At 42.7% G+C, this 21,182-nt stretch overlaps 1 long non-coding RNA gene across 3 annotated transcripts in view; it reads right to left on the minus strand.

The window, feature by feature from the left end:
• Positions 1-21,182, minus strand: part of LOC129637299 (uncharacterized) — a 59,722-nt gene that overhangs the window by 9,296 nt on the left and 29,244 nt on the right. Inside the window, exons 3-4 of one of the 3 annotated variants that reach the window (XR_008707424.1) lie at positions 8,873-8,962; positions 3,841-3,977 (exon numbers count right to left, since the gene is read on the minus strand). This is a non-coding gene — a long non-coding RNA (uncharacterized LOC129637299). Of the gene's footprint in view, positions 1-3,840; positions 3,978-8,872; positions 8,963-12,315; positions 12,457-21,182 lie in introns of all 3 variants that reach the window. The other 2 variants (XR_008707422.1, XR_008707421.1) reach the window with 2 other exon arrangements.

The following is a 21,182-nucleotide window of genomic DNA, read 5'->3' on the forward strand; positions in this document are numbered from 1 at the left end:
ACCCTGGCCAGGCACCATAGTAACCATTTGCATGAGTTGTTTTATGACAGGAGATCCTGATAAGGAATACAGAACTAATAAGCCACCACCAACCAGAAGAGTTCGGGAAAGGTTGAAAGGAGACACTGCGTGTCTATCGACTTCCCAGAATCCCTCTCGCTAGCATCCATCTTGGCTGAGCGATGCGTGCCCCACCAGGAAAGACTCTGAATTAGAATGATTGGCCAAAGACCTCCCAGAAACAAATCCCATCACCATGAAACTCAAGACTGCGAGCCATGTGGCAGAGCAGTTCTCCTGGGTTCCCTTACCCTCCTGCTCTCCACCCAGGTGTCCTTTCCCAATAAAATCTCTTGCTTTGTCAGCACGTGTGTCTCCTCGGACAATTCATTTCTGAGTGTGAGACAAGGGCCCAGTTTCGGGCCCTGGAAGGGGCCCGCCTTCCTGCAACAACTGTGTTAGTTAGTGGTCATATCCTTGGCATCTAGTGCAAGGCCTTTCTAGAAGTATTGAATAAACACAGGGTAGTTCAACACCTTCACCAACATCAACAAAATAACAAACTTATGCAGCCTTATAATCTGGAGATCTAGGCAAGGAGGTCAGAGAAAAAAATGCTGTTTCCTTGTACACAATGGTGGCATCCACCAGCTACAGGTAGTATTTCTCAAATTTGAAAGAGTTGACAGGATTCTCTTTTTCAATCTCTGAAACCTCTTTGTTTCTCCTTGTCTATCCCTTTGTTTACTCGACAAATATTTACTGAAGGCTTATCATGTGTCAAACACTGAGCTAGGATTACAACAATAAATAGAAATATCTGTTGTGGTTGTTTAGTCACTAAGTCATGTCGGCCTCTTTATGACCTCACGGTCTGTAGTCTGCCAGGCTCCTCTGTCCATGGGATTTCCCAGACAAGAATGATAGAGCGGGTCTCCCTTGCCTTCTCCAGGGGATCTTCCTGACCCAAGGATTGAACTCAGGTCTCCTGCAATTGCAGGCAGATTCTTTACCATCGGAGCCACTCAGTTCAGTTCAGTCGCTCAGTCGTGTCCAACTCTTTACGACCCCATGAAATGCAGCACACCAGGCCTCCCTGTCCATCACCAACTCCTGGAGTTCACTCAAACTCTTGACGATTGAGTCGGTGATGCCATACAGCCATCTCATCCTCTGTCGTCCCCTTCTTCTCCTGCCCCCAATCCCTCCCAGCATCAGAGTCTTTTCCAATGAGTCAACTCTTCACGTGAGGTGCCCATAGAATTGGAGTTTCAGCTTTAGCATCAGTCCCTCCAAAGAACACCCAGGACTGATCTCCTTTAGAATGGACTGGTTGGATCTCCTTGCAGGCCAAGGGACTCTCAAGAGTCTTCTCCAACACCACAGTTCAAAAGCATCAATTCTTCAGTGCTCAGCTTTCTTCACAGTCCAACTCTCACATCCATACATGACCACTAGAAAAACCATAGCCTTGACTAGACGGACCTTTGTTGGCAAAGTAATGTCTCTGCTTTTGAATATGCTACCTAAGTTGGTCATAACTTTCCTTCCAAGGAGTAAGCGTCTTTTAATTTCATGGCTGCAGTCACCATCTGCAGTGATTTTGGAGCCCAAGAAAATAAAGTCTGACACTGTTTCCACTGTTTCCTCATCTATTTCCCATGAAGTGATGGGACCAGATGCCATGATCTTCGCTTTCTGAATGTTGAGTTTTAAGCCAACTTTTTCACTCTCGAGACTCTTTCAGTTTCATCAAGAGGCTTTTGAGTTCCTCTTCACTTTCTGCCATAAGGGTGGTGTCATCTGCATATTTGAGGTTATTGATATTTCTCCTGGCAATCTTGATTCCAGCTTGTGCTTCTTCCAGCCCACTGTTTCTCATGATGTACTCTGCATAGAAGTTAAATAAGCAGGGTGACAATATACAGCCTTGACATACTCCTTTTCCTATTTGGAACCAGTCTTTTGTTCCATGTCCAGTTCTAACTGTTGCTTCCTGACCTGCATACAGATTTCTCAAGAGGCAGGTCATGTGGTCTGGTATTCCAATCTCTTTCAGAATTTTCCACAGTTTATTGTGATCCACACAGTCAAAGGCTTTGGCATAGTCAATAAAGCAGAAATAGATGTTTTTCTGGAACTCTCTTGCTTTTTCCATGATCCAGCGGATGTTGGCAATTTGATCTCTTGTTCCTCTGCCTTTTCTAAAACCAGCTTGAACATCAGGAAGTTCACGGTTCATGTATTGCTGAAGCCTGGCTTGGAGAATTTTGAGCATTACTTTACTAGCGTGTGAGATGAGTGCAATTGTGCGGTCGTTTGAGCATTCTTTGGCATTGCCTTTCTTTCAGACTGGAATGAAAACTGACTTTTTTCATTCCTGTGGCCACTGCTGAGTTTTCCAAATTTGCTGGCATATTGAGTGCAGCACTTTCACAGCATCATCTTCCAGGATTTGAAATAGCTCAATTGGAATTCCATCACCTCCACTAGCTTTGTTCGTAGTGATGCTTTCTAAGGCCCACTTGACTTCACATTCCAGGATGTCAGGCTCTAGGTGAGTGATCACACCATCATGATTATCTGGGTCGTGAAGATCTTTTTTGTACAGTTCTCCTGTGTATTCTTGCCACCTCTTCTTATTATTTTCTGCTTGTGTTAGGTCCATACCATTTCTGTCCTTTATTGAGCCCATCTTTGCATGAAATGTTCCCTTGGTATCTCTAATTTTCTTGACGAGATCTCTAGTCTTTCCCATTCTGTTGTTTTCCCTCTATTTCTTTGCACTGATCGCTGAGGAAGGCTTTCTTATCTTTCCTTGCTATTCTTTGGAACGCTGCATTCAGATGCTTATATCTTTCCTTTTCTCCTTTGCTTTTCACTTCTCTTCTTTTCACAGCTATTTGTAAGGCCTCCCCAGACAGCCATTTAGCAAACACCCTCTTCCAACAACACAAGAGAAGCCTCTACACATGGACATCACCACATGGTCAACACTGACATCAGATTGATTATATTCTTTGCAGCCAAAGATGGAGAAGCTCTATACAGTTAGCAAAAACAAGACTGGGAGCTGACTGTGGCTCAGATCGTGAACTCCTTATTGCCAAATTCAGACTTAAATTGAAGAAAGTAGGGAAAACCACTAGATCATTCAGGTATGACCTAAATCAAATCCCTTATGATTATACAGTGGAAGTGAGAAATAGATTTAAGGGACTAGATCTGATAGACAGAGTGCATGATGAACTATGGACGGAGGTTTGTGACATTGTACAGGAGACAGGGATCAAGACCATCCCCATGGAAAAGAACCATTACTATAAAACTCCTCACTACAGGTTCCAGATCAGGACACACAATTTTGAGAGCATTAGCCCAATGTGGCACCCTTTGCCTGGAAAAGCAATGAAGCTATTCTTTTCTACTTCACCCAAATCTCTGTCTCTGAGATTTAATTCAACACAGGGGCACTGAGACTGGATTTAGCTTCAAAGGTGGGCTGGGAAGACCCTAGGACCCCTGCCTTACTGCCACTCCTCCAAAGATCATAATACCAGCAACAAGAACAAAAATGGGAATACAGAACCCTCATTTCTTAAATGCCATGATATATAGTATTTGTGTTCTAAAGTCAGTACCCCTAATAGATACTTGAGGTGGTTATCCCCACTTTAGGCAACCAATTCATTTGATTTTTGTCATTGATCATCATAGAATATTCTCAAACAGAGCAAAGAGCACAGAACAGTAGACAGTGGTCATCCACATACAACATCCAGCCTTAATGTTTGTACTGCCAGTTGAAAGACCATTAAAAAAAAAAACAAACAGACTCACTTATGCTGGGTTCTCAGATTGGAGACGAGGACCCAACAGTCCCTATCTTCCACCCCCAAGTGTCATCTCTTCAGCAGTGCACAGCTCTGTGGGCTTAAGTTGAACTGGGACTGATCATCAGAAATTGGCATCCTCATCTGTGAAATGGGGATGAAAGAAATGAAAGCATCAGTTGCTCGGTCATGTCCGACTCTTTGCGATCCCATGGACTGTAGCCCGCCAGACTCCTCTGTCCATGGAATTCTCCAGGCAAGAATACTGGAGTGGGTTGTCGTTTGCTTCTCCAGGGATCTTCCTGACCCAGGGATCGAACCATGGTCTCCTGCATTGCAGGTGGATTCTTCTCCCTCTGAGCCATCAGGGAAGCCTGAAACAAGGAGAATGCCTTCTTATTTATTAATCTCACATGGTAGTTGGTATGAATGTTGGGGGAGGGGGATTAAGAGGGATGGACAAGGAAATCCCAGGAAACTTGCCTGTATGGAAACCATAAAACATTCTGATACCAAAGAAATCACTGATGCATACAAGATATTAAATGCCTTCCTCCAATGGCCCTTCAGCCATCAGAAAAACATACCTAATAATCCACTTTGGCTAGCATCTGTGCAGATAAATGTTGGTTAAACACTTTAATGATGTTGATCATCACTTACTAGGTAGAGGCTCCCTTGGACCCTCCCCAGTACAATCCCAGTGTGAACAGTGGAGCCCAAAGATATTCTAATTCCACCTCCGAATTTCTTGAAAAAATAAAGTGGCTGATGGCATGTGTCCTCAATGCCTGAGCTAGATCCCATTCAATCCTGGGACAACATTTCCATTTTACTAATGGTTTGTGCCCTGGTGGATGCCCTCCATTGCCCCAAAATATGCAATCACTTAATTGCCATAGCAATCCTATTATATTACCATTACACAGCATCTAGTGGGGAAAGCTGAGAACATGTTATTAGTGCTGAAAGGGACAATTTACTGGATTTCGCTAAATGCCATCACTTCCCAAAAAATGAATCAAAATGACTTGATGATGCATGTCTCACTTTAATGCCTCACTCAGAGAATGATGGGAAAGCTGTCACGATCATCTGAGCTGCTTTCAGCAAAACCGGCTTTGTGGCAACTTCAAGGATGCTGAGCTTTGTCTGTCTCCAGCCTAACCGATGTTCCCCAATGTGGATGCTAAAGAAATGCATGTCATGTCACCAGGTCGGGGTCCTTGGCCATGCTCCGTGCTCATCAAACAATCTTGTGTAGAACTTTCATCAGGAAACTTTAGTTCAAAAGAGTATTGAATTCTGAAGTCGTTTCTGAATTGTAGAGGCCATGTCAGGAATACACAGACACGTCCCAACGTCTGAAAACTAAACTCCTAAAGCAATGGAAGGTAAACAGGGGCCATGGATCTCAAAAGAGCTGCTGTTGCTTTTTAGTCGCTCAGTTGTGTCTGACCCTTTGAAACCCCATGGACTGTGACCCGCTACTCTTCTCTGTTTATGAGATTTGCCAGGCAAGAACACTGGAGTGGGTTGCCATTTCCTTCTCCAGGGTATCTTCCTGACCCAGAGATTGAAGCCATGTCTCCTGCACTGGCAGGCAGATTCTCTACTGCTGAGGCACTGGGGAAAAGAGAAGAGATTGGTAAAAATGGATCAGAGCAAATCCAGGTACAAACCTGAAAAACCAGTGCAAAAGTCTATGGGTCAGAACATAATCTATATATGAAGAAGAGCATGTAGATATGTATTCTTCCTGTATAAAGATGTTACCTTGCCTCTAATCATTCATTTGCCAATACTTGCCATGCTTTTAAATTTTTGCTGGACAGGTCTTTCTGTTGTTTTAACTTTTATTTTTGGCTGTGCTGAGCCTTCATTGCTGTGTACTGGGTTTCTCTAGTTGCAGCAAGTGGGGGCTACTCTTTGTTACAGTTTGAGGGCTGCTCCTTGCGATGGCCCCTTCTGTTGCAGCACAAGGGCTCTAGGTATGCGGGCTTCAGTAATTGTGGCACAGGGACTTAGCTGCCCTACAGCATGTGTGATTTTCCCAGACCAGGGATCAAATCTGTATCCTCTGCATTGGCAGGTGGATTCGTAACCACTGGACCACCAGGGAAGTCCCTGGACAGGTCTTTCTTAAAGAACCACAAAGCAGAATTAAAAGCCACGTGTGCTTGTGATTAATCCTTTGCATGCAGAAAATGGCAAAGCATTATTAAGCAAGGTGAGTCACATCAGGACCTGGAATAGAGAGGCTTACAAGGGCAATCATGTCTCCAAGCAGAGTGAGAGGAATTTGTACAAGCCTTTGATTCTCTCTGATTTTTTCTGAAAGCACAAAGAGGCTTCATATTTAATTTATAGGGTTATATAAGCTGCTTTCCCTGTGTGTGTATGTGTGTGTGTAAATTTCCCAGCATAATCCTAACTCTGGTAGTTCGGATGTTTGCTTTACGGAGGCAACAACTATTCCAGGAGGTGAATACTCATCCGACAGAGTGAAATCCAGGAGAGTGAAAGGGTAGCAGCAATTTTGCAGAGCTGGTGGCATTTCCCTTGCCTATAAAACCAATTTTAACTGTGCAAAACCCTCGGCACATTGCATTTGGGAAATGCAGCAGCTGCACATTAAGCTGTTATGAATAACGGCTGTTGGAATGGAATAAAATGGAAACAAATCTGCATTTTATTTGCACTCTCTCTGCAATCCCATGCCATCAAGGACTGCAGTTACAGTGCATGCAACACCGCTGAAGGGGGCGAGTTTTTGCTGATCGGCATGACCGTCCTCTGATTTTTTTTTAGCCAGGCGATCATTTGAAACCACGGCCGTTACCCCCTGACACTGGCCACTGAACATTCTAATAGAGATGGTTTGCTTCTATGCAAGAAAATATAATCCAAGTCAAGTCTAATTTGACTCAGGCACTCTCTAACTCTCCTCTTCTAATTCAGAGGCAATGAACCCAGGGTAAGAACTGTCAGGCTGGCCTCTGGGACTGTGAATATTCCTTTGCTCAAGGAGGCATGATAGTTACATAGGCTGATTTGGGAATCTGGCTTATAACTGCACAGCGAGGCACCCACAATGGTGGCAGGTGCTTTGCCCTTATCCATGTTGACAGGATGAAGCTGTAACATTTCCGGCAGGAGGATGAGAAAGACCCTACATGTTTGCCTGGTGATAAAGGAATGAGTAAGCAAATTATAACACAGCCTAGACTATCTATAGGACTGAAATGGGAAAGCATCTGCCCCCAATGCAGGAGACACAGGTTTGATCCCTGGGTTGGGAAGATCCCCTGGAGGAGGAAATGGCAACCCATTCCAGTATTCTTGCCTGGAGAATCCCACGGACGGAGGAGTGTGGTGGGCTACAGTCCATGGGGTCACAAAGAGTAGGACATGACTGAGCAACTAAGGAGAGAATATATATATATATATATTCTGTAGCCCACCAGGCTCCTCTGTCAATGCGGATTCTCCAGGTAAGAATACTGGAATGGGTTGCCATGCCCTCCTCCAGGGGATATACATACGTGTGTGTGTGTGTATAACTGAATCACTTTGCTGTCTACCTGATACTAATACAACATTGTATATTGACTATACTTCAATACATTTTTTTAAGGAAGAAAATCATACTGGTAATTCAGAGAGTAAAGTAGAAGCAAGCCCCTTGTTTTAAATCTAGATGATAATAAGAATAAAACCTGGAGTGCCTGACTCCATGATAGGCACTTGACACACAATTTGATGGCATCTTTGTGACAATCCCATGAGAAGACACTGTCATTCCATTCCAGCCGTGCGAAACTCAGGAACTGATAAGGAAGATCAAGTCACACAAACTAGGGAGGAACTCCAGAATTTGAACTGAGGTGTCAGGTGCCAAAGTCAAAGCTTGCTGATCAGGACTCTGCTGAGATGCACCCAGCCTAAGCTTCAGGCCAATGTGGGTGGCAAAGTGTAACCACAGAACTGTCATATAATGAGCTTCCTTATCCAAGGCGCCATGCGAGGCATTACAAGGTGAGAAAAGGAAGCATGGCGAGCTCCTTAAATATTTAAGGATTGTAGAAATGGTGGTGCTTGGAGACGCAGATGGTGTCCCCCCTCCAGCTCCCCAGGTGCTTCTTCTGCCTTTGCCCCCAGCCATTATTTAACACTTTTTACTTCCAAGTTAATTTTTATGAATCAGAGTCCAGCACTTTCCGTGGACACTGAGTTGAATTATGGGGCTTTAGGGAAATTTTATACCAGAGCAATCAAGAAAGAGCTTCGGGGGATTCTGTGGTGGCCCAGCAGCTAAGACTCTCTGCTCCCGATGCAGGGGGCCTGAATTCAATCCCTGGTCAGGGAACTAGATCTCACATGCTGCAACTGAAGATCATAGATGCCACGTGCTACAGTGAAGTTCCATGATGCATCTAAGACCTGGCACAGCCAAATAAAAAAATAGAAAAAGAAAAAAGAAAGGCCTTCAGCTTGGATCCCAGTCCAGCTACTTTATTAGCTGTGTGTCCTTGGACCATGAGGCTTATTGTCCCTGGGAATCAGCATCCTTATTCATAGGATAGAGATGGCAATAATAATAGTAATGATGTCACATAATTGTTGCAAAGCACATAGATCACAGACTGACACGTAGCATGTACGTGTGTGTATATGTGTGCATGTGTGTTCTAGCAATCTGTCAACACTGTGAACACCAAGCCAGAGTCAGCACTCCACACTTTTCCCACACTTTCTCAAACTTGCAGCTGGTGGGCTGACTTGTCAAGGTCATTCTTGATAACCTAGCTCCTTTTCTGTCCTCTTTTTCAGTTTATCTGAGTACATTGGCCTCCAGACTCCAAATCACAGGGAAGAGGGTAGGAGTCACCATTTAGACTTCCAAATCTTTAGATCCCAGCCTTTCCTGAGCTTCCAAAACTAAGACTTTTAAGGCACTGGCTCAGATATTACTGGAGTGGTTCTCTGAGTCCTCACTGGGTACAGCAGTTCTCTAGGATGACCACAGCGGTACTCACCTCCTAGTATTCACATCCTTGCATAATCCCCTCTCTCCATCTCTCCATCTCTCCATCCCCTGTGTCTCGGCTAGACTGAAACTCTGGCTTCTATTGAACAGAATATGAATACAATGATGAAATATCATTTGCAAGATTAGATTACAAAGAGAGTCCCCTCTTGGTCTCTATTTCTCTCTCTCTCTCTCTCTCTCTCTCTGGTAAACAAAGTGCTACCCTGTGAGCTGCCGCATGGAGCTCCCACGAGTCAAGAAATCCAGGTGACCTCCAAACACCAGCCACAAGAATGGGAATCCCAAGATTCACGGCATGTGAGTGACATTGGAGGTAGATGCAGCCCAGGCAAACCTTAACGTGACACTAAGCAGCCCTTGGCCATCTTTCTGCTTACAGTTTGCAGGAACTGAATCAAGTGCCCAGCTCAGCTATGCCCTAAATCCTGACCCACAGAAATGGTGAGACAGTAACTGTGTGTTGTTTTCAGCCTCTGAGTTTTGGAATAATTGGTTAAACAGCAATAGATAACAAATACCCTTTTCCCCATCATTAGAGACTTATCTTGAGATTCAGGGAGAAGGGGTAATGGGCACGACAGTGATGAGAAATATGTGAGTCTCAAGAGCAACCAAACATCATTGCAAGTAATTGTGACTGCTCTGGCTTCCCAGGTAGCACTAGTGGTAAAGAACCTGCCTGCCAATTCAGGAGACATAAGAGATGCGGGTTCAATCCCTGGGTCAGGAAGATCCCTTGGAGGAGGGCACGGCAACCCACTCCAGTATTCTTGCCTGGAGAACCCCATGGACAGAGGAGCCTGGCGGGCTTCAGTCCATAGGGTCACAGAGAGTCTGACATGACTGAATTGACTTAGCACACATGCTGGATATAATTAAACTCCTAAAAATACAGAAGATCCCCTTCGTCCTCGGAAAACAAAACCAGTTGGATGTGAAAGTCAGTTGAAGACAACCTCATCAGGTGCAGTTCAAGGTGATATATTTAATTTGCTTTTTAGTGGGTGTGGGGAGCTGCACTGGGTCTTCATTGCTGCTCATGGGATTTCTCTAGTTGCAGTGAGTGCGGGTTGCTCTCTAGTTGCAGTGCCTGGGTTACTCATCATGGTGGCTTTCGCTGCAGAGCACAGGCTCTCGGGCACACAGCCTTCAGCGTTGCAGCATGTGGGCTCCGTAGCTGTGGCTCATGGGCCCTGCAGCTCAGGCTCCATAGTCATGGCCCACAGGCTTAGTTGCACTCATCTCCCACGCTAGTACCGCTCAAAATTCTCCAAGCCAGGCTTCAACAGTATCTGAACTGAGAACTTCCAGATGCTCAAGCTGGATTTAGAAAAGGCAGAGGAACCAAAGATCAAATCGCTAACATCTGTTGGATCATAGAAAAGGCAAGAGAGTTCCAGAAAAACATCTACTTCTGCTTTATTGACTATGCCAAAGCCTTTGACTGTGTGGATCACAACAAACTGTGGAAAATTATTCAAGAGATGAGAATATCAGACCACCTTACTGGCCTCCTGAGAAATCTGTGTGCAGGTCAAGAAGCAACAATTAGAACTGGACATGGAACAAGAGACTGGGAAAACAAGAGACATGGAACAAATTGGGAAAGGAGTATGTCAAGGCTATATATTGTCACCCTGCTTATTTAACTTATATGCAGAGTACATCATGTGAAATGCTGAGCTGGATGAAACACAAGCTGAAATCAAGATTGCCAGGAGAAATATCAATAACCTCAGATATGCACATGACACCATCCTTATGGCAGAAAGTGAAGAGGAACTAAAGAGCCTCTTGATGAAGGTAAAAGAGGAGAGTGAAAAAGCTGGCTTGAAACGAAACTTTCAAAAAACTAAGATCATGGCATCCAGTCCCATCACTTCATGGCAAATAGATGGGTAAATAATGGAAACAGTGAGAGACTTTATTTTTTGGGGTCTCCAAAATCACTGCAGATGGTGACTACAGTCATGAAACTAAAAGATGCTTGCTTCTTGGAAGAAAAGCTATGACCAACCTAGACAGCATATTAAAAAGCAGAGTCATTACTTTGCCAACAAAGGTCCATCTAGACAAAGCTATGGTTTTTCCAATAGTCATGTATATATGTGAGAGTTGGACCATAAAGAAAGCTGAGCACCGAAGAATTGATGCTTTTGAACTGTGGTGTTGCAGAAGACTCTTGAGAGTCCGTTGGACAGCAAGGAGATCAAACCAGTTAATCCTAAAGGAAATCAGTCTTGAATATTCATTGGAAGGAGCAATGCTGAAGCTGAAGCTCCAATACTTTGGCTGATGTGAAGAACTGACTCATTGGAAAAGACCTTGATGCTGGGAAAGACTGAAGGCATGAGGAGGGTATGACAGAGGATGAGATGGTTGGACAGCATCACCGACTCGATGGACATAAGTGTGAGCAAGCTCCAGGAGTTGGTGATGGACAGGGAAGCCTGGCCTGCTGCAGTTCATGGGGTCCCAAAGAGTTGGACAGGACTAAGCGACTGAACTGAATTGATGGGCTTAGTTGCCCTATGGCACATGAAATCTTCCCATATCAGGGTTCAAACATGTGTCCCTTGCATTAGCAGGTGGATTCTTAACCTCTGGACCACCAGGGAGGTCTTTACTTTGTATTTTGCTGTATTTTATTGTGTATTTTTATCTTTTATGAGGATGGCTACCTTTTATACAAGTGCTTACTATGTGCCAGCTGATTTTTAAAGTAATTTAAATATCTGGTTTAATTTTTTAGAAAACCCAGCAAAGTGTTATTACTTTTCTGATTTTAGATGAAGATATGGGAGCCAAGGGATGGTAAGCTACTTGCTACTCAGCCAGTGGCTGGGGGCACTTGGAGTGGACCTGAAGAATGTTGGATTTCAAAGCCTGTTCCCTTTTCTCCCTATTCCACACCACCCTGAGGGCAGGAAACTTGTCTTCATTTATCTTTGTCTTCCTGACAGCATATGGTCCATTCCCTAACATACAGAGGGTGCACACAGTAATAAAATATTTAACAAAGATTAGCAAAAAAAAAGAAATCCAGAAGTCCAATGTTGCATTGCCATAACGGGGTCAATTTACTTCTTCTTTAATATCTTCTTTCTTTGTTTTCACTTTACAAGCTATTTATTTCTTTTTGGTGGCTCTGGGGCTTTGTTGCTGCTTGTGGGCTTGCTATATTTGCAGTGCGTAGGCTTCTCATTGCAGTGGCTTCTCTTGTTGCAGAGCATGGGCTCCAGGCGCATGAGCTCAGGAGTTGTGGTGCATGGGCTTGGCCGCTCCAGGGCATGTGGCCTCTTCCTGGAGCAGGGATTGAACCTGTGTCCCCTGCATTGGCAGGCGGACTCTTAACTACTCACTGGACCACCAGGGAAGTTCAAGGTGAATTTATTTCTGTATAAACAGAAAGACACTGCCATCTCTTACCAGAGGTGCTGAGGCTAGGTCCATATCTTCTGACTCTGTCCCCAAATTTTATCCAGAAAAGGAGGGTAATCAGGTCATGCTGACCATCCTTTCTTTAATATATTTCAGTAAAATGAAGAGATTTAGATTCTGAAAAGAGTTCTTCACAGGAAAAAAAAAAAAAGACAAAACCATAATTTCTGGCCACCTTCTTATAAGCCACATAATAAATTCCAACTCTTCATTAATTCATATATTCATTCATTCATTCATACATTTATCTCCCTAGCAGGTGCTGTCTTCCTAAAATCATCTCAGTGTTTAGATCTGACAAAGGAATATGACACAATATTTGATTATGGCAAGCTCATCACACTGAATAAATTTTGTTCTTTTATGATTCTCCCATAATGCAAAATAATATTTGCTAATTATTTAAAAAATCACTAATCAAAACATTTAGAAAAGAATCTCCTATAATCCCACACTTAAAAATTAATAATAACTAATTAACATTCGGTTGTATTTCCTCCCAGACTTTTCTATGCATATCTTATAGATATGGTATACAACACATACTAATTTATGGCTTTTCATCACTTACTATGCATTGTTTGCATTTCATCATTTTATTAAATATTCTTCTACACTGCCTTTCTTTGTTGGCAAAATGTTCCACTCAATTGCTCTACAGTACTTTGTTTAACCATGTCTTGAAGGTATTATTCTTAGTGGTATTACAGCTGTTCTTTAAAAAAAGAAAAAATGCAATAATGAGAAACTGATGTTGGCAAAAATGTAGAGAACTAAACTGCACCCAAAGTTTCACCTGATTTATTTATTTTGCATTCATTTTCCAAATTACTTTTGGGTAGCTTGACACATCTTTAATTTAAGTCCTAATTATTGTACATAATGCAACTCACACCTGTGGTGATAATGCTTTTATTAGCATTAAAACTAAAGACATCAAAGAACCATATCAGGATAAAATGTCTATTTCTAATTTAATAGAATTGCAATTAAAGCAAATTTGATCTGAATGAAATCCCATCATAACTGCTTTTTTTCTTTCCTGCACAGTGAGTGAAAATTATTCTCCCCTAAATTGAAGATTAATAACATGCTTTTAATGTTAAATGTAGCAATTCAAGCATTAGGTTGCAATTCAAGTTCAACATCACTGAACATTTTATAAACTTCACATTTTACCATCTCTGGGAAGTGCTCTAAGGTAAATGCATTAGCGTTAAACGCATTAATGTTATTTTTCTTTATAAATGAGCTTATAACAGTGTTGTTACCTTCATTTGAATATTTTAATGAACGGATAATATAGGGAGAGTGCTGCATTTTCACAAGGTAATTGTTTCTTCCCTGAGTGGCTAAACTTGGGCAGAAAGTGGAATTTATCTCATTGAAATTCTATTATGTCTGCATGGCTCTAGTTACTTGTCAAGAATCTCTCATTACCTGGAAACTGGGGCTTTTTTGCTAAAGCTCTTCTCTCCCAATGCAGCCAGTCTCCTGCCTACCTAGGGTGTAGTCCTATCCTCTGGCAAGTCACAGCAGCAAACCTGTGCTATCTTGCTCCATGTATGCACTAGCTCAGCACTTAGAACTAAACCAGATGGGGAATTCTGTTAAGCATTCAGATAAGCATTCAGATAAGCAGACCAGGTTGGTCATCAGTAATCCAAATTTGCAGTAGAACCTAAAATGAGGGAAAGGTGTGTGACAGCTTTCAAGTTACTCAGAGCTGGACTGGTGCCTATGATAGATTAATTGCAAAAACAGCCCCGATTTTCTGTCCTGTGCAGAATTCACTCCATTCACGAAGTAACCTACCAGATTCTCCCATGTGTCTGGCATGTCAACGCAGTCATTTGCCCTTTTGCTGAGATTTAAAGAACCTGGATTGCAGGAGGAGAAAGTGACTCAGGTAGCCAGTGAGTGAAACTTTCACTCAGCTTCCTGTCTCCCCATGGCTTTGCTTATCTCTGTTTATCACAGATTACAGGCCTGGCTTCTTTATTAGAAAGAGTTCACCAAAGAAAGCCAATGGCCAAGGCTGTTACAGAAAATGTATAGAAAATAAGAAAACCAGAGCAAGGGACAGATGATGGGGAGGGGCTGGTTCACTGCATCTTTTTGTAACATCACTCACAAGTGGCATGAATCGCCTCTCCAGGATTTTTCACTGGTCAGGAACCAAGGGATCTTTGGAGTGGAAGAAATGTAGAGATTTCGCAGTTCTGTTCAGCCTCCCTCTAGTATATTTATTCTCAAACACATGGATCTGCTGTATAAATACACAGAGCAAAAGAGCGCTTCCTGGGAGAAGTCAAAATAAAGACCCCGCTCTCAAGATTAAGTCCCAGAGACCAGCGGTGTTTCTCCCTACATCAGGAACAATCTCAACTTCAAGCTTTCTCTTAGTCTTTTCCAAGGGTCCAGTTACTTAACCTCCCAAATGTGTTTATTAACAGGGATACGGAACACAACCTCCAAGAACATCACACAGGGCAGGCTCTGGTGTATCCACCTGAGTTTAGACTCCAAGGAAAAGAATGATGAGTCAGTCTCTTTGTCAACACAGAGGACTCTAGGTAAGGAGAGGCCAAGACAGAGACTCAAAGAGATTCAAAGCATCCAATGTTGGACCAACATTAGTGAAGGAATTTGATACATGAGTTTATAGCTGTTAAGTTGTATCACAAAATAGATTACAAAATATAAGACTTAACAGAAATGTTATTTTTAAATGTTGTTTACTACTACTACTGGGGCTTCCCTTGTGGCTCAACTGGTATAGAATCCGCCTGCAATGCAGGAGACCTGGGTTCCATCTCTGGGTTGGGAGATCCCTGGAGAAGGGAGAGCAACCCACTCCAGTATTATGGTCTGGAAAATTCTATGGACTGTATAGTCCATGGGGCCGCAAAGAGTCGGACACAACTAGCTACTTTCACTTTCACTACTACTATTGACAGGACTAACAGTCATCATGAACTGAGCTTCCAGATGTTCAAGCTGGTTTTAGAAAAGGCATTGAAAAAGTAGGAGAGTTCCAGAAAAACATCTATTTCTGCTTTATTGACTATGCCAAAGCCTTTGACTGTGTGGATCACAATAAACTGTGGAAAATTCTGAAAGAGATCGGAATACCAGACCACCTGACCTGCCTCTTGAGAAATGTGTATGCAGGTCAGGAAGCAACAGTTAGAACTGGACATGGAACAAAAGACTGGTTCCAAATAGGAAAAGGAGTACGTCAAGGCTGTATATTGTCACCCTGCTTATTTAACTTCTATGCAGAGTACATCATGAGAAATGCTGGGTTGGAAGAGGCACAAGCTAGAATGAAGATTGCCGGGAGAAATATCAATAACCTCAGATATGCAGATGACACCACCCTTATGGCAGAAAGTGAAGAAGAACTAAAGAGCCTCTTGATGAAAGTGAAAGAGGAGAGTGAAAAAGTTGGCTTAAAGCTCAACATTCAGAAAACTAAGATCATGGCATCTGGTCCCATCACTTCATGGCAAATAGATGGGGAAACAGTGGAAACAGTGGCTGACTTTATTTTGGGGGGCTCCAAAATCACTGCAGATGGTGATTGCAGCCATGAAATTAAAAGATGCTTACTCCTTGGAAGGAAAGTTATGACCAATTTAGACAGCATATTAAAAAGCAGAGATATTACTTTGTCAGCAAAGGTCTGTCTAGTCAAGGCTATGGTTTTTCTAGTGGTCATGTATGGATATGAGAATTGGACTATAAGGAAAGCTGAGCACCGAAGAAGTAATGCTTTTGAACTGTGGTGTTGGAGAAGACTCTTGAGAGTCCCTTGGACTGCAAGGAGATCCAACCAGTCCATTCTGAAGGAGATCAGCCCTGAGTGTTCTTTGGAAAGACTGATTTTGAAGCTGAAACTCCAATACTTTGGCCACCTGATGCGAAGAGCTGACTCATTTGAAAAGACCCTGATTCTGGGGTCTTTTGGGCAGATTGAGGGCAGGAGGAGAAGGGGACGACAGAGGATGAGATGGTTGGATGGCATCACTGACTCAATGGACATGGGTTTGGGTAGACTCCGGGAGTTGGTGATGGACAGGGAAGCTTGGCGTGCTGCAGTTCATGGGGTCACAAAGAGTTGGACAGGACTGAGCAACTGGACTGAACTGAACAGTCATCAGTGATTGAGTCTACCATTAATAACAGTTTAAAATGACATTCATTCAAGCAATTCTTTAAGGGATGTAGAAAAGTGGTATAGATGGACTTATTTGCAAGGCAGAAATAGAGATACAGATGTAGAGAATAGGTTTATGGATACCGAGGAGGAAAAGGGAGGTGGGATGAATTGGGAGATTGGGATCGATGTATATACTCTACTATGTGTAAAATAGATAACTAATGAAAACCTACTGTAAAGCACAGAAACTTCTTCTCAAGCTCTGCAGTGACTTAAATGGGAAGGAAATCCAAGGAAGGGGGGATATATGTATACATATGATTGATTCACTTTGCTGTACAGCAGAAACTAACACAGCATTGTAAAGCAACTATACTCTAATAAAATTAAAAAAAATTTTTTTTTTAAAAGGAAGCTAATATTGGTTTTATTTTACAGCTAAGGGAAGGTTAAGAACTTGACCAGATTTAGACTAAGAAATCAAGCCAGTTGTCTCTGACTCCTGAGTCTCTTTTAACCATTGTTGTGTGACCCTCCAGTAACTTCTTTTATGGATTTGAATTGTACCTGGAAGCCCTCACCCCACCTGACATTTAAGCAGTTAGACCTGTAACCTTAAACGAGGCAAGAGGCTTCCATTGAACATGAGTGTAGCTCGGCAGCAGGCTTCCAGGAAGTCAGTGAAGAAACAGCTACCACGGCCTGCAATCCACTCATTGCAGCATTTTTATGCAAATGATTGCTCTTAATTAAATATCTTGCCCATGTTTTGATTTTTAATTTTCTCCTCTAACAACATAATGTGCCATTTAGAGCAAGGTTCAAATCAATATGACATTTCGGGACCCGTTAAATGTCTTGGCAACTAAACTTCCTTGTTGTCAAATTACTTGTCATTTAGTAAACACGCTCCCACCTTGAACTGGGGAAGAGAAGAGGGGTGAGCTGCCCATATCCGTTCTCTCCCGTGGTGACGCTTAGCTGGGTGTTGGTGCTGACTTCTTTCCATATTTGTCTGTCCAGCCCAACATGGCTCTGTTCTAAATGTCATTTTCATGTCTCATTTTGCACTTTGAAAAGTCAACATAGAAATGTGCTTCTCTTGGCCAAACAGCTTTGTTCTGTGATTTTGTTGTTGTTATCTAATCAGTGGCAGGTGTGCACACACACGTGCGCACACGTACACGAACACACACACACTTATCCACCTCACAGATTATAACAAAGTGTGAAAAGAATCAGGCCCTAGATTGGCCTGAGCCACCTACTTTTCCACCTTGAATCTTGCTTTCTCTAACTCCTTTTTCTCACCCAATAATCAAGGTTCTTTCAGAAAACCTCTTACAAAGAGGCTTAAACCTCTCAGGAAAACTTCAAACTTTCTTCTTTATCCCCCTACTTCTAAACACTGAAAAACAAACCTTCACATCACAGAGACAAATCCAGAAGCAAAGTTAGTAGCAACTACTTTTACTGTGCTTTTCTCTTTAGAAGTTGAAAAATTCAGCTTTTAGTGGGATGCACCATTGACAGAGGATGTTGAATTGAGAATGTATACTCAAAGCATAAATTCAGACTTGGAGTGTCAGTCCTGATTCTGGTATTAGCCAGCAGAAACAAAATGACCTTGAGAAAATAACTCCCCGCCCTCTGATCTCCCTGAACACATATTTAAAATGGGATTTGTGTGGAGTAGATTCATGGTTTTCACCTGGATTGATCCTTGTGTTCTCCAACAATGGACTGACTCCTACTCTGCATTTGAGTAAACCACTGGGCAGCCACGACTTAAGACCTGTGTGCTTGATGATCCCCAAATGCCCTGCCAGTCTACAAGTCCATGGGTACATTGTTCTGTAAGAAGAGAGGAGACACACAAGATCCCAGGACAGTATCCCAGTTTGGTTCAGTTCAGTCGCTCAGTTGTGTCCAACTCTTTGCGATCCCATGAATCGCAGCACGCCAGGCCTCCCTATCCATCACCAACTCCCGGAGTTCACTCAAACTCATGTTCATCAAGTCAGTGATGCCATCTAACCATCTCATCCTCTGTCGTCCTCTTCTCCTCCTGCCCCCAATCCCTCCCAGCATCAGAGTCTTTTCCAATGAGTCAACTCTTGACATGAGGTGGCCAAAGTACTGGAGTTTCAGCTTTAGCATCATTCCTTCCAAAGAAATCCCAGGGCTGATCTCCTTCAGAATGGACTGGTTGGATCTCCTTGCAGTCCAAGGGACTCTCAAGAGTCTTCTCCAACACCACAGTTCAAAAGCATCAATTCTTCAGTGCTCAGCTTTCTTCACAGTCCAACCCTCGCATCCATACATGACCACTGGAAAAACCATAGCCTTGACTAGATGGACCTTTGTTGGCAAAGTAATGTCTCTGCTTTTGAATATGCTACCTAGGTTGGTCATAACTTTCCTTCCAAGGAGTAAGCGTATTTTAATTTCATGGCTGCAGTCATCATCTGCAGTGATTTTGGAGCCCAAAAAAATAAAGTCTGACACTGTTTCCACTGTTTCTGCATCTATTTCCCATGAAGTGATGGGACCAGATGCCATGATCTTTATTTTCTGAATGTTGAGCTTTAAGCCAACTTTTTCACTGTCCTCTTTCACTCTCATCAAGAGGCTTTTTAGTTCCTCTTCACTTTCTGCTAGAAGGGTGGTGTCATCTGCATATCTGAGGTTGATATTTCTCCTGAGTCATGGTGGAGAGGTCTGACAGAATGTGGTCCACTGGAGAAGAGAATGGCAAACCACTTCAGTATTCTTGCCTTGAGAACCCCATGAACAGTATGAAAAGGCAAAATGATAGGATACTGAAAGAGGAACTCCCCAGGTCAAGAGGTGCCCAATATGCTACTGGAGATCAGTGGAGAAATAACTCCAGAAAGAATGAAGCAATGGAGCCAAAGCAAAAACAATACCCAGTTGCGGATGTGACTGGTGATAGAAGTAAGGTCCGATGCTGTAAAGAGCTATATTGCATAGGAACCTGGAATGTTAGGTCCATGAATCAAGGCAAATTGGAAGTGGTCAAATAGGAGATGGCAAGAGTGAACGTCGACATTCTAGGAATCAGCAAACTAAAATGGCCTGGAATGGGTGAATTTAACTCAGATGACCAGTATATTTACTACTGTGGGCAGGAATACCTTAGAAGAAATGGAGTAGCCATCATGGTCAACAAGAGTCTGAAATGCAGTACTTGGATGCAATCTCAAAAATGACAGAATGATCTCTGTTTGTTTCCAAGGCAAACCATTCAATATCACAGTAATCCAAGTCTATGCCCCAACCAGTAATGCTAAAGAAGCTGAAGTTGAACGGTTCTATGAAGACCTACAAGACCTTTTGGAACTAACACTCAAAAAAGATGTCCTTTTCATTATAGGGGACTGGAATGCAAAAGTAGGAAGTCAAGAAACACCTGGAGTAACAGGCAAATTTGGCCTTGGAATACAGTATCCCAATAAACCAATAAAATGAAGAGAAGTAGCTCAGTCCAACACAAAATGTGTTGTGTTCCAAGTGCAGCAAAACCCAAAATTTCATGGGGAGAAGAAACACATTAGCCATGCCACTTAGGACAGTATCTTCAGCTACAGAATCTACCTGATTTTCAAGGAAAGAGCAACACCCCGCCCCCCTTCATTCAAGAGCCAAGAGATGCTTCTCTAGCCAGAATGTTGCATCAGAGTGACTAAAATTGTAGGGATAACAGTACTGTTTATTAGCTACTGTATCCATTGTCCCATCTAGTCAAAGCTATGGTTTTTCCAGTAGTCATGTAAGGACGTGCGAGTTGGACCGTAAAGAACGCTGAATGCTGAAGAACTGATGCTTTCAAATTGCGGTGCCAGAGAAGACTTTTGAGAGTCCCTTGGAGATCAAACTAGCCAGTCCTAAAGGAAATCAACCCTGAATATGCGTAGTAAGTGACTGAAGCTGAAGCTCCAATACTTTGGCCACCTGATGCCAAGAGCCTACTCACTGAAAAAGACTGATGCTTGGAAAGATTGAAGGCAAAAGAAGAAGGGGGAAACAGAAGATGAGATGGCTGGATGGCATCACTGACTCAATGCACATGAATCTGAGCTAACTCTGGAAGAGAGTGAAGGACAGAGAAGTCTGCTGTGTTGTGGTCCATGGGGTTGCAAAGAGTTGGACACAACTTAGCGACTGAATAACAACAACAACATACCCATTGGCAAGTCACTTAACATCTAGATTCAGTTTTTTTTTCATTTACCAACTAGGGCTGATGACGATAGCTACCACATGAAGATATTTAGACTAAATTGAAAGTTATATATATATATATATATATAATCATTATTATTTTTAAAAATTCAAATGAGGGGGACTTCCTCTGTGGCCTAGTGTCTAAGATGCTGCATTCCCAGTGCAGGGGACCTGGGTTGGATCCCTGGTCTGGGAACTAGATCCGTGTGCTATAACTAAAAGATCCTGAGTGTTGCAACTAAGACCCAGCCAAAGAAATAAACATTAAAAACTCAAATGAGAAACATGATAAATTCAGGGTGATCTCACCCCCCAATCCTCTATTCATTTCATCTCACTAAGGTGCAGATACATGCAGAACACATGGGTTTCCTTCTGCCCTTTATCATTCCCAATAAGACAGCTCTGAATTGTGCTTATGGTTGCTGGGTGGAAGGATGGA

This window comes from Bubalus kerabau, chromosome 23 (assembly GCF_029407905.1).
Source record: "Bubalus kerabau isolate K-KA32 ecotype Philippines breed swamp buffalo chromosome 23, PCC_UOA_SB_1v2, whole genome shotgun sequence".
NCBI lineage: Eukaryota > Metazoa > Chordata > Mammalia > Artiodactyla > Bovidae > Bubalus > Bubalus kerabau.